Source organism: Sus scrofa, chromosome 4, assembly GCF_000003025.6.
Source record: "Sus scrofa isolate TJ Tabasco breed Duroc chromosome 4, Sscrofa11.1, whole genome shotgun sequence".
Lineage (NCBI taxonomy): Eukaryota > Metazoa > Chordata > Mammalia > Artiodactyla > Suidae > Sus > Sus scrofa.
This window is the reverse complement of record NC_010446.5, coordinates 50,673,940-50,688,667: the sequence shown is the minus strand read 5'-3', so window position 1 is coordinate 50,688,667 and position 14,728 is coordinate 50,673,940. Positions and strand designations below refer to the sequence as shown.

The window sequence follows — 14,728 nt, the reverse complement described above, 5'->3', positions numbered from 1 at the left end:
GTTCAGCTGTACCCTGTGCCGGATGTAATTCTGTAAAATACCAGGATTATCTGAGACATTGAATTTAACACGAGTCATTAACAGTGGCTTTAATCATAAAGCGTTCAAATAACTCTTTAAGAGTCTGATGAGCACAATGGATACCTTCCCTGATAATAATAGACATTATATATTCACCTGAAAATTTGCATAGTATATGAAAAAACTATGGGCCCTCTAAAATTCATTCACGAACAACCCAGAGGTCTAGAGATTCCAGATTAGAAACCTTTATTGCATAGACTGAGGAATGAAAGAAAATGACAGGTTAGAAAGTAAAAGGAATGGGTTTTAATTTGATGAATAAAGTACAGGTGCTCATGTGCTCTTCTCATCTCTTAGAAGGGCATCCTGTACAGCTGACTAAGTAACTTTGGTATGGAAGCTGGTGCTTTGGTGAAAAGGGGCAGCAAGTTCAGTCACATCAATCTGGAGATGATGGAGAGACAGAGGTCACAATCAGTTTGTTCTCATACCAAACTGAAATTATAATCCAAAGCATCTAACTCTACTTCTTAAAACTATTGATGTTCACATACATCGAATACATTAAACAATGCTACTGGGGTTTTTTTTGCAAGAGTAGATGGAAAATTTATGAATTGGTTGAAAATAATTGCTGACGTATAAATATAGTCAACTGATTTTTGACAAAAGAGGGAAGTTAATACAATGGAACAAAGATAGTCTCTTCAACAAATGCTGGAACACCTGGGCATTCACATGCAAGAAAATGGCTCTAGGAGTTTCAGTTGTGGCTCAGTAGTAATGAACCCAACTAGTAACAATAAGGATGTGGGTTCTATCCCTGGCCTCATGCAGTGGGTTAAGTATCCAATGTTGCCATGAGCTGTGGTGTAGGTTGCAGATGCAGCTCGGATCTTGCATTTCTGTGGCTGTGGCATAGTCCGGCAGCTACAATTCTGATGTGACCCCTGTGAACTTCCATATGCCATACTTGTGGCCCTAAACAGCAAAAAAAAAAAAAAGTTTAAAAAATGGTTCTAGACAAAGACCTTACACCCTTCACAAAAATTAACTCAAAATAATCACAAATCTACATGTAAAACACAAAACTATAAAACTTACAGAAGACAACATAGGAGAAAACCTAAATGACTTTTGGTATGGTGATTCCTTTTTTTGATACAACACTAAAAACACAAGCACTTAAATTTCTTATCTAATTAATAAGCTAGATTTCATTAAAATTCAAATTTTCTTATCTACAAAAGACAGTATTAAGAGGATTACAAGAAAAAATATAAACTAGAATAAAATATTTGCAAAGACACATTTGATATAGGACTGCTATGCAAAACACACAAAGAACTCTTAAAACTCAATAAGGAAATAACCCAATTAAAAAAGACCTTAACAGAAATTTCAGGAGTTCCTGTCATGGCTCAGTGGTTAACAAAGCCGACTAGGAACCATGAGGTTGCAGGTTCAATCCCTGGCCTTCCTCAATGGGTTAAGGATCCGGCGTTGCTGTGAGCTGTGGTGTAGGTTGCAGACATGGCTTGGATCTGGCATTGCTGTGGCTGTGGTGTAGGCCAGCGGCTACAACTCCAATTAGACCCCTAGCCTTGGAACCTCCATATGCTGAAGGAGCAGCCTAAGAAATGGCAAAAAAACAAAAAAAAAAAAAAAAACAGAAATTTCACCAAGGAAGATATATAGATAGTAAATAAGCATATGAAAAGCTGTTCCACATCATTTGTCATCAGAGAAATGCAAATTAAAATGACAATGAGATAGGAAGTTCCCTTGTGGTGCATCAGGTTAAGGATCCAGTGTTGCTGCAGCCGTGACAGATCTTGCAACTGTGGCAAGGGTTCAGTTCTTGGCGGGGGAACTTACACATGCCATGGGTATGGGGGATGGGGGGACAACAATGAGCTACCACTAAACACCTATTAGAATAGCAAAAGTTCAGAACACAGACACCAAATGCTGGCAAGGATGGGAAACAACAAGAACTCTCACTCATTGCTGCAAAAAAGTATGGCCACTATGGAAGACAGTTTGGGGGTTTCTTAAAAAACTAAAAATGTGACATTCCTATTGTGGTTCAGCAGGCTAAGAACCTGACTAGTATCCATGAGGATGCAGGTTCGATCCCTGGCCTCACTCAATGGGGTAAGGATCCTGTATTGTGGTGGCTCCATTGCTGATTCAGCCCCTAGCCTAAGAACTTCCATATGCTGCAGGTGGGGCCCTAAAAAGAAAAAAAAACCTAAACATACTCTTGTGAAATTCAGCGATGTCTCCTCTCAGCATTTTCCCAAAAGAGTTGAATATTTATGTCCACACAAGACCTGCATGCAGATGTTTATAGCAGCTTTATTCATAATTGCCCCAAAGTGGAAGCAACCAAGATGCCCTTCAGTACGTAAATGGATAAACAGTAATATATCCAGACAATGAGATATTACCCAGCACTACTAAGTCATGAAAAGACGAGGAGGAACCTTAAATTCATATTATCAAGTGACATAAGCCAACCCGAAAAGGCTGCATACTATTCTAACTATATGACATTCTGGAGAAAGCAAAATTATGGAGACAATAAAAAGATTAGTGGTTGTCAGGGCTGTTTGAGGGGAGACATGAATGCATACAGCACAGAGGATACTTAGATCAGTGAAAATACTCCATGTGATATTGCAATGATGGATATAGGTCATTATACATTTGTCTAAACCCGTATAATGTACTCCACCAAAAGTGAGCCCTAAGGTAAACTATAGACTTTGAGTGGTTAAGATGTGTTAATATCAGTTTATCCTTGATAAAAATGTACTATTCCTGTGAGTGATATAGATAATGGGGAGACTCTGTGTTTGTGGGGCAGGCAGTATATGAGAAATCTATACCTCCCCCTCAATCTTGTTATGAACCTAAAATTGTTCTTAAAAATATCATCTTAAAAAGAGAAATAAATCTGACCTGCTGATATTTCCTGAAGATTATCTTCACGATTGAATGATCAAATAGGAAAAATTACTTTTCTGACTTCACCTTTGGTGAAATAGAAGAAAACTGTGCTCTCACATTCCCTCATGACACCTAGAAATGAATCATTTCTCTCTTTTATTTATACAAAAGTCATCTTTTATTGCTTAAAGCCAAATAAAAGTAAGTCAAGTGGAATAGTTAAGAGCAGGCAGGACAGATGCATAACTTCCTCAGTAAGTATTATAAATCTAGGAAGAGCAAGTGGAAATTTAAATCGGTACATTTCCTAGAAGGAAATATATATCTTTATCTTCAGGAAGTAGCCTGTGCTGTCCCTCATTGATGAGAACATTTTCAGGCAAGGCTGTAGAGAGAGTGATTGTGTATAAATCGGAAACAGCTGAACACACTGCCCACATGGAGAGTGCCTGAGCCACATGGAGAGCTTCAGTTGACTTAAGACACGGGCAATTGCAAAGTATGGAGAGGTAGCAGCAAGAAGAAAAGAGATGCCTCGGTTAAAAAAAAAAAAAAAAAAAAAAGGCAGAAATCAGCAATCATCAGAGAAAATGACTTTTTTCAATATTAGCTCTCAGTTGAAGCCATGAGAATAGCCCAGTGGAAGAGATTACTTACCTGAAGAAAATAAGCAGTATAATCTGGTTTGCATGTTCCTGAGAGACTGGCATTTTCCACAGTCTCTGAAGCTAGGTCTTTGTCTTACAGCACAAGTTGAAACTGAACAGCAACGTAAATAAATTGCTATTCCATAACATCATAAATAAATTAACATGTGTAGCTCCATAAATAAATTGACAAGTGTATGATCCATGAATTTTTCTGCAGTAATTCTATCTACTGTAATGGTCATATCTTGGTCTGACAACTTTAGTACATCAAGCTAAATATACCTTATTGACTATAGCTATCTAAGAAACATATCTTTATTTCCTCACTGTTGTGTCTATCCTAAAAAGACCCCCCCCCAAAGATGAATAATTGAAGCTGGGTAATGAAATACAGGCATAAAATAGGTAATTACAATTTCAGAAGCAAATGGATACTAGTTTTCCAGAAAAAAAAAAAAAAAAAAAACTGTAGGCAGAAAAACTAAGACCTCAAAACTAGGCCTCAAGTGTCCCAACTCTTCTGTTTTGTATAGACATATATTCCACTTTCCTGATGGTGGTTTCATTTCTTATTTTCTCTTTAAGTTAAATCCTCCAGTCTAAGACTAAGATCCAGGTTTGGTCCAAATATGTTCTGTGAAAAATGACAGAAATCCTACTCAATTAGCTTAAAACACAAAATGAAAATATCTCATGTCTTGGAAATTTGAAGATCTCATGGAACTGAACTCAGGGCTTCAAAGGCTTCATTTAAAATTTTCTCTCTGTGTTCCCCATGTCCTGTCAGAAGTGATCAGCAGCAGCCCAGGGTCTCATTGCACCAGTTACCTGGTCCAGTGGAAAATGTCCCTCTTGTTCAAAAGCAACAGGTGTTCTGAATTTGATAGTTACTTACCTGCCAGGGCATTTCATGTAAACCTTTGCAAATTTAATTTTTATTATTCTACAAATATTTGAGAAATCAGGAAGAAATGTTTGAAATGTTAATTTATCTTTATATATTATTAGAGTAGTAGAAACACTACTTATTTATTTAATCATTTAAATCATTAAAACATTGAGCTTTTCTTGAGTACCAGGCCATATCCTACCCAGCGTAATTTTGAAAATAACTTTGCCATTGTTCAATGCTTAGTGCCAAGTATATGAAACTATTTGGTAGGCTAGTTAGCAAAGCTTTGGTTTGTAAAGTTTTTAAACTTAAAATATTCATCAGTAAGTTTCACCATGGCTTTTTAATCTCCTTTGTCCATCATATACAACCCATCAATAAATTCTTCCAATCCCACTAACAAGATGTACCTTTAATCCACCACATAAATCCAGTCAGTCCTTCATCATCTTTTGCGTAGATTAACACATAAACCTTTAATCTTGATTCTGTCATTATCCCCACTACAACTGAGAGAGCTTTTAAAAACCTAAGACTGTGTCATCCTTGTATTTAAAATTCTGCCATGAGAGTTTCCACTGTGGCTCAGGAGTAATGAACCCATGAAGATATGGGTTCAATCCCTGGCCTTGCTCAGTGGGTTAAGGATCCAGTGTTGCCATAAGCTGTGATGTAGGTGACGGATGAGGCTCCTATCTGGCATTGCTGTGGCTGTGGCGTAAGCTGGCACCTGCAGCTCTGGTTTGATCTCTAACCTAGGAACTTCCATATGCCACAGGTACAGCCCTAAAAGCAAAATAATAATAATAAAAATAAAATAAAATAAAAAAGTAAAATTCTTTCAAGGCTTCCCATTGCCTTTGAAATAAAATCAAAACTTTACTACAACCTACAAGGCCCAGAATAAGCCTTTGTTGTCTTTCCATTCTCTGGCTTCCTTCCATCCACTGTCCCAAACTCACTGGCCTTCATTCATCAGATTTCCTATATCCTACACTGTTCCCATTTGGAAGCTATTGTATTCATCTCTCTGCACAGAATATTTTTGCACTGGATTATCACATGACAGGCTCCTTACCTTCAGGTTTTAACATCATCATTTTGCCATGTTACCCAGCTCCAGTGGGCATTTTTCATAACTTTGGAATTGTACAAACCACCAGTACACAACATTCATGTGTAAACAGCTTCTCAAAGATTTCTTTCAAAGTTACCATTTTGGCTCAATGGGTTAACGACCAAACATTGTCCAGATACAGGTTCTATCGCTGGCCTCACTCAATGGGTTAAGGATCCAGCATTTCCACAAGCTGTAGCATAGGTCACAGATGTGGCTCGGATCTGGAGTTGCCATAGCTATGGCATAGGCCCCAACAGCAGCTCCAATTTGACCCCTGGCTCAAGGACTTCCATATATGCCATAGGAGTAGCCCTGACAAAAAAAAAAAAAAAAAAAGATTTCTTTCAGTCTTAAGGAAGTACCTTATATTGTCTCTCTCAAAGCACCATGTTCATCAGCTTATAAATCTTAGCAAAATTTGTAACCATAAATGTATTTGTTTGTTTGATTTGTAGTGATGGTCTTCTCTGCCCAGCTATGCTTTGTGAGAGTAGGAATTTTATTTTATTTTTTGGCTGCACCTGTGGCATGTGGAATTTCCAGAGCCAGGGATCAAATCCACACCACAGCAGGGACCCAAGCCACAGCAGTGGCAATGCTGGATGCTTAACATATTGAGCCACCAGGGAATTCCTTTTATTTTTATTTTTTGGAAATTTTATTTTTTTGATCACTGCTATATACTCAGTATTTTATTTATTTATTTATTTGTTTCCACTGTACAGCATGGGGACCAAGTTACACATACATGTATACATACTTTTTCCTCCCATTGTTGCAATGTAAGTATCTAGACATAGTTCTCAATGCTACACAGCAGGATCTCATTGTAAATCCATTCCAAGAGCAATAGTTTGCATCCCTTAACCACAAGCTCCCCATCCCTCCCACTCCTTCCCTCTCCCCCCGGGCAGCCACAAGTCTATTCTCCAAGTCTGCTTATACGTAGTATTTGACACAGGGCATAGCGAATGGCAGCATTTAATATACATTTGTTTAATAAATGAAGGATCAAAATCTATGATCAAAATTCATAGATTCAAATCATAGAGCTGTTAAAAGATAAACTGAGGCATATTAAACATTTTAAGAGTTTATTTAAACAAAATCAGTTCCAACTGGGAAATTCCAAACTAGAAGTAGTTAGGCTCACTCCACCAACAGGAGCTAAGGGGAAAGACTTACAGAGAAAAGGCTGATGCAAAGCAAGGAAATTATTCCAATGGCTATATAAATTATTCCAATTATTCCAAGTGTCTGCCTTGTTCTGGAAAAGCCTAGTTGACTGTTTGTGATGGGTTGTCCTTAGGTTTTAATTTCTTAAGTTTTGGTTTGAAAGCTGCTAACCACGTCCATCTAGTGCCCTTGTTGTGTACTTAGTTTAATAGAAGAAAAAGCCAAAATACAACTAGGCTAAGGATCCACAAAATTCCTTTGGAGTATAGACATTTCCAGTGCCCAGGAAGATAGAAAAACCAAAGCAAGTGAATCTGAAAGATTGTCATCACCTCACTCAGTGAAAACAGAAACACACCCAAAGGCAGAGACCTGCTGGCTCCTTTGCACCAAATTGCAACCCTCGGTACACAGTAGTCATTCAACATGTATTTTTGGAATGAATAAATCCACATGCAGGACAAGTATTTTATCACTACCTACGCCTGACCCTTGCAACAAAAGGGGGAAAAGGGACCCAGGATCTGTATCAAGTGCAGCATTCACTGAGAGTCAGAGCAGCCAGACTGCCATTCTTCACCTGCAGTCACATTTGGGACAGTACTCACAGTCAGAAACCAAGCCAATTCAATCACAGAAACACACATCAGCCAAGAACTGCTTGACTAAATGGAGCCGACTTCCTGTGGTCTGCAAACACAGGTGTCTACAAAGGACAAACCCGAAGAACAGGTAAATTAACCAAAATTGCTCCACGGTGTTCCCTGAACACCAAGATAAACCTGAGTAATGACTCTCTATCCAATTTTCATGCCTGTTCAAACACTTAACTTCTAACCTGAAACTCATAGGAGTCTAGAATACATAAAGAGCTGGTTATTTCCCTTATTTGTGGAGTGCATCAAAAGAGAAAAAAAATTGACTGAATTATCAAATGAGGTTTACTCTGCCATGCACTGTTTGTTTATTCAACTAATTATGTTCTCTCTCTCCTTCAAAGAATTCAAGGCATGTTGATAAAAGCAGAAGCACAGAATATTCCACGTTAGTGATGAAAGTTAATAGGTATGTTAAGAGGGAAAAAGATGAATGATATTTAGGAAAAAGAGAGGGATGGAAAATATTTCAAACGATTGCAGATGGCATTTAGGGTTAATTGAAAAATACCAACATTACTGAAACTAGTGTCTCTCTGTCCAGCAGGCACCAAGCCACACCCCATTCATCCCATCAGGAGCAGAAAAGCACTCAGAGAATGTTACTTTCAACTAGAGGAGTATCAGAGATTTTCAGAAATAATTATTTGGGGGGTTTCCCATTTATTAGACATTCTTAGTATGGTCTCCTGATAATAAGAGGCATTTAGGCACCTGTTCAAAACAATTTTCTTCACTTACAAGTGGAACATGGAGTTCCCATCGTGGTTCAGTTGTTAAACGAATCCAACTAGGAACCATGAGGTTGCGGGTTCAATCCCTGACCTTGCTCAGTGGGTTAAGGATCTGGCATTGCCGTGAGCTGTGATGTAGGTCACAGATGGGGCTCGGATCCCATGTTGCTGTGCCTCTGGCGTAGGCCATCGGCTACAGCTCCAATTAGACCCCTAGCCTGGAAACTTCCATATGCCATTGGTGCGGCCTTAGAAAAGACAAAAAGACAAAAAAAAAAAAAAAAAAAAGTAGAACACTTCAGGAGAGAGGGAGGGCCGTTCCAGAGTGGCTCCTTCAGGCATAGTTAAGATAAAAAAACCACATCCAAGCACATACTAAAAGTCGCACAAGCACATGTATTCTTATGAAACCTCTGTTTATCGGCAATTATTTTTCGAGGTGAAGAATGCTGAAGATGCCCTTGCTGTGGAATAGCATTGTTTCTTCAGTAACACCCACTCCTCCTAGGAACTTAAACAATAAATCTGATCCACCAGAGTGTTTTTCTTTTTTCTTTTTTGTCTTTTGTCTTTTTAGGGCCACACCTGCGGGATGTGGAGGTTCCAAGGCTAGGGGTCTAATCAGAGCTGTAGCCTCTGGCCTATGTCACTGCCACAGCAACGCCAGATCCAAGCTGCGGCTGAGATGTACACCACAGATCACCACAACACCGGATCCTTAACCCACTGAGCAAGGCCAGGGATCAAACCTGCAACCTCATGGTTCCTAGTCAGATTCATTTCCACTGCACCACACCGGGAACACCCAGAATGTTTTTCAAATGCATCATTCCGAAAGAGACACTCACCAAATTAACCAGTTCAATTGTCTTTATTTTACTTTATCATTTTCTCTTTAAGACTGAACCCATGGCATATGGGAATTCCTGGGCCAGGGATTGAATCCGAGACTCAGCTGTGACCTATGCTACAGTAACGCTGGATTCTTTAAGCCCCTGCTCTGGGCCAGAGAATGAACCCACACCTCTGTAGTGACCCAAGCTGCTGCAGCCAAATACTTAACCCACTGGACCATGGCAGGAACTCCTCAGTTGTCCTAATGCTTTCAAGGTAATGAAACTTAGGAAGACATGAAACACAGCTCTAAGCACAGGAAAGTAATTCAGATGATATTTTGAACATCCTGGTCATTTATTTTGCTGCTTTGCTGATCATCTAACTCCTTTCTCCAAAACTTACTTCACAGTTATGAACTATTTTACAATTATTTTACCTTAAAGACTATTATTTGCTTTGATGGCATACGGAAGTGTTTTTTTTAACTTTTTATTGAAGTAGAGTTGATTTGCAATATTGGGTTAGTTTCAGGTGTACAGCAAAGAGATTCAGTTAAACATATATATTCTTTTTTGGATTCTTTTCCATTATAGGTTATTAATATTGAATGTAGTTCCCTGTACCAAACGATAGGTCTTTGTTGTTTATCAGTTTTATATACAGTAGTGTATATCTACTAATCCAAACTCTTAATTTATCCCTTCCCCCCTTACCTTTTGGTAACCATAAGTTTCTTTTCTATGTCTGTGAGTTTATTTCTGCTTTGTAAATAGGTTCTTTTTTTTTTTTTTTTTTTTTTTTTTTTGTCTTTTTGCCATTTCTTGGGCCGCTCCCGCGGGTGGCATATGGAGGTTCCCAGGCTAGGGGTCAAATTGGAGCTGTAGCCATGGCCTACGCCAGAACCACAGCAACATGGGATCCGAGCCGTGTCTGCAACCTATACCACAGCTCACAGCAACGCCAGATCCTTAACCCACTGAGCAAGGGCAGTGACCGAAACCACAACCTCATGGTTCCTAGTCGGATTCGTTAACCACTGCGCCACGACGGGAACTCCAGGTTCTTTTTTTTTATCATTTTTTTAACACGGAAAAATTTTTAATTTTTTTTATTTTTGACTTTTTAGGGCCACACCCATAGCATATGGAGATTCTCAGGCTAGGGGTTGAATCTGAGCTGTAGCCGCTGGCCTACACCACAGCCACAGCAATGCCAGATCCGAGCTACGACTGCAACCTATACCAGAGCTCACAGCAACGCCGGATCCTTAACCCACTGAGGGAGGCCAAGGTTTGAACCTGCGTCCTCATGGATGCTGGTCAGATTGGTTTCTGCTGAGCCATGATGGGAACGCCTGTATAATTTTTTTTTTTGATTCCACATATAAGTGAAATTGTATGGTATTTGTCTTTCTCTTTCTGACTTACTTCACTTAGTATGATAATTTCTAGGTACATCATGTAGCATTATTTCATTCATTTTATGCCTGAGTAACATTCCATTTATATATCCACTCATTGGTCGATGGACATTTATGTTGCTTCCATGTCTTGGCTATTATAAATAGTGCTATTATGAATACTAGGGTGCATGTATCATTTCACATTAGAGTTTTTGTCTCTTCTGGATATATGCCCAGAAGTAGGATTGCTGGGTCATGTGGTAACTCTATTTTTAGTTTTTTAAGGAACTTCTGTACTGTTCTCCATAGTGCCTCCACCAATTTACATTCCCACCAACAGTGTAGGAAGGTACTTTTTCCTCCACACCTTCTCCAGCATTTCTTGTTTGTAGACTTTTTTTTTTTTTTTAACCACACCTGAGTTTTGTGGAAGTTCCAGGGCCAGGGATCAAACCTACAACACAGCAGTGACCCAAGCTTCTACAGTGACAATGCCGGATCCTTAACCCACTGCACCATAAGAGAATTCCCTGTTTGTAGACTTTTGGTGGTGGTCATTCTGACTGGTGTGTGGTGGTACCTCATTGTAGTTTTGATGTGCATTCATCCAATAATTAGTGATGCTGAGCATTTTTCATGTGCCTGTCAGCTATCTGTCTTCTTTGAAGAAATGTCTATTTAGGTCTTCTGCTTTCTTCTTTTTTTTTTTGTCTTTTGTCTTTTGAGGGCCTCTCCTGCAGCATATGGAGGTTCCCAAGCTTAGGGGTCTAATTGAAGCTTTTGCTGCTGGCCTACACCATAGCCACAACAACGCCAGATCCAAGCAGAGTCTGAGACCTATACCACAGCTCACGGCAACGCCGGACACTTAACCCACTGAGTGAGGTCCAGGATCAAATCTGCAACCTCGTGGTTCCTAGTGGGATTCGTTTCCACTGCACCATGATAGGAACTTCTTCTGCCCATTTTTTTTATTTTTTTTTATATTGAGCTGTATATATATTTTGGAAATTAATCCCTGTTGCTTGCATTGTTTGCAAATATTTTCTCCCGGTCCATAGGCTGACTTTTCATTTTGTTTATGGTTTCCTTTGCTGTGCAAAAGCTTTTAAGTTTAATTAGGTCATTTGTTTATTTTTTATTTTACTTCCATTACTCTAGGAGACAGATCCAAAAAAATATTGCTGCAATTTATGTCACTGAAGGTTCTGCCTATGTTTTCCTCCAGGAGTTGTGTAGTACCCAGTCCTACATTTAGGTCTTTAACCCACTTTGAATTTATTTTTGTATATGGTGTTAGAGAATGTTCTACTTTTATTCTTTTATATGAAGCTCTCCAGTTTTCCCAGCACCACTTATTGAAGGGACTGTCTTTTCTCCATTATATAGTCTTACATTCTTTGTCATAGCTTAATTGAGCATAGTGCATGGGTTTTTTTTTCTGGGGTTTCTATTCTGTTCCATTGATCTATGTGTCTATTTTTGTGCCAGTACCAGGCTGTTTGGTGACTCCATCTAGAGTCTAAAGTCAAGGAAAATGATTCTTCCAGCTTTGTTCTTCTTTCTCAAGATTATTTTGGCTGTTTGGGGTCTTTGTGTTTCCATTCAATTTTTTTAAAAATGTATAGTTCTGTGAAAAATGCTGTTTGTATTTTGATAGGGATTGCATTGAATCTGTAGATTGCCTTGGTAAGCATAATCATTTTAAAAATATTTATTCTTCCACTCCAAGTATATGATGTCTTTCCATCTGTTTGTGTCATCTTCAGTTTCTTTCATCAGCATCTTATCATTTTTGGAGTACAGGTCTTTTGCCTTTTTAGGTAGGTTGATCCCTAGGTATTTTACTCTCTTTGGTGCAATGGTAACTGTGATTATTTCCTTAATTTCTCTTTCTGAGAGTTTATTGTTAGTGTGTAAAAATGAAAGAGATTTCTTCTGTATACTTATTTTGTATCCTGCAACTTTACAGAATTCATTGACAAGCTCTAGTGGTTTTCTGGGAGTGGGGAGTGAGGGTTTAAAAAACCAAAGTGCTAAATCATTTCAGAGGTGAGCATCATCTTCCATAGAGACCATTCAGGATAACAGAGAGGAACATGACCCCCACAGAGGTCCTTTCCTCCTCTTATCATTGCTCCACTCTCCAAAAGAGATGCCCTTACTCTGCTAGGCACAGCACAGCACAGCAAACAAGGGCCTCATAAACATCTTGCTAGGTATCAAACTAACACAGACTCTAAAGTTAGAGCAGAAAAGCCTTTGAGAAAATAAATATGAGGGTCTGGAATTTGAATCTATCTTCCCTAGTTTCCAGAACTTAGTGGCCATAGGCAAGTTTACTGAACTTTTAAGATTGAGTTTCCCCATCTATGAAAGTTAGATAGTCATAACTCCTTCTTAAGACTGCTATGAGATTTAGATTAAATAAAATGTTTAACTGCTTAGTACACAGCCTGGCACAAGGTAGGAGCTCAGTAAATGTCCCATTCTTACCTCCTCTGGATAGATGTGCATTTGAATGTCTTGTGCATATGACTATCCCAGTCACTGGTTGAAAGCCCCTGGAAAGTGAAGACCATATCTGAATTGCCTTTGTGTCGACATTAGTTCACAGCACAATGTTTGCATAAAATAAATCATACTTATTTTTTCAATAAAATGAAACATTTGCTGCTGGATATTGGCATATACAGACATATGATTCAAATTAATTAATTAATTCTAGCTTCAGATTAATTAATTCTAATAAATGAGAAGGGAAGAGTGAGGGCATCCACAAAGCAGCCAGCACATGGAATGTGCCCACTGTGCCTCACTGCACCCCGACCCTGTCACCTGGTGCTTATAGGCATGTCCCACACCAGTGCCCACCCAAGTGCAACTACCCTCTCCATAACCCTCTCTTTGGGTGCTGTTACACTTTTTTTTTTTTTCCTGAACACAGTACATACTTATATCCAGGAGTTAAATTTATAGCTGCCATTCTAAAATTATTATTGGAGTTCCTCTTGTGGCTCAGTAGATTAAGAATCCAACATAGTGTCTATGAAGATGAGGATTCAATCCCTGTCCTCGATCAGTGGGTTAAGGATCTGGCATTGCTGCAAGGTAGTGGCATAGGTCACAGATGTGGCTCAGATCCGATGTGCTGTGGCTGTGATGTAGGTTGGCAGCTCCAAGTTGACTCCTACCCTGGGAACTTTCAGATGCAGGTGTGGCCCTGAAAAGAAAAATAAATCATCACTATTAAGAAAGTATCTTTCTTTATAATTTCAAAATATAAAAAGGCATAAGAAAGCCCAAAAATAATATTAATACATAGTTGCCTTGCGGGCTACTAAGCTAAACAAGCCTATTTGCCTTTCCTCAAAATGATTCTAGTCAAGTACATGTTTTGTAGTTTTATGATTGCTTTTTCTATAATTTCCTTGCCCCTTCTCTCAATGTCAGTGTAATAGAAATCATTTTTATTACTTTTATCTAGCTTCCTTCTATTGAATCTGATTTGCTGCTCACCTACAGGGAGTAATAAAACTATACTTTTATAACCAGTTAGAATTGAGTCCAAAATAAGCGTAAACAGAGCTCAGGGTAAGCTTTAGCACCTGGGCGTTGTGATGTAGCTTTGAATTCTCAGTAAGCCCTTGGGCTTGATGGATTATTTTCTATTTCCTGAAAGCTGAGATTACTTTGTTAAATAACCACTGGGTACGTGAAGAGTTTTTACAACATTAGCATTCTTGTTGACAGGAAGTGATGGAGCTGAATCATCAGACAGAGATATGTCCTCTAAATCAGGATTAAATCATGTCTCGTGATGAAGCTTCAAGAGCTTGGGTACTGGAGATACCAGTACTGCATTACAAAACAAGCCTTTAAGTCCTTCTGATAATTAAGTATTCCACCGAGTATTTGTGTGATAACAAACCGGGAGAGGGTAGTTTCTTTCCAGTGTTCTGCCAACATTTGGCTTGAATTTAACACTTTGGCTGAGCACATTTCCCCTTTCTGTTTCATCTGGGTAAGGCTGCTCTTTTTGGTTTCCTGTCATCTAAGGTTATGTTTATAAAAAGGCCATATCTTCTAACCTCTGGTCTTTGGGTAGAGGGAATTTCAGAGTGTACTGTCAGGCTAATTAGTAAGCAAAGCTTCTTAGTGCCAGCTGCTATGGAAACTCAGATACTACCTTCTGTCAGACTATATCATTTTAATTGGCATTGAGGGAAAGTAGACTTCATCTCTAGGAACAATTTAAACCAAAATTCTTCACTAACTTGAC

The 14,728-nt window shown here is 38.8% G+C and overlaps 1 long non-coding RNA gene across 1 annotated transcript in view; it reads right to left on the bottom strand.

Moving 5' to 3' along the window:
- Positions 966-14,728, bottom strand: part of LOC110260265 — a 32,618-nt gene continuing 18,855 nt past the window's right edge. The window contains exons 2-3 of the long non-coding RNA XR_002343229.1: positions 12,943-13,010; positions 966-1,005 (exon numbers count right to left, since the gene is read on the bottom strand). This is a non-coding gene — a long non-coding RNA (uncharacterized LOC110260265). The remainder of the gene's footprint in view (positions 1,006-12,942; positions 13,011-14,728) is intronic.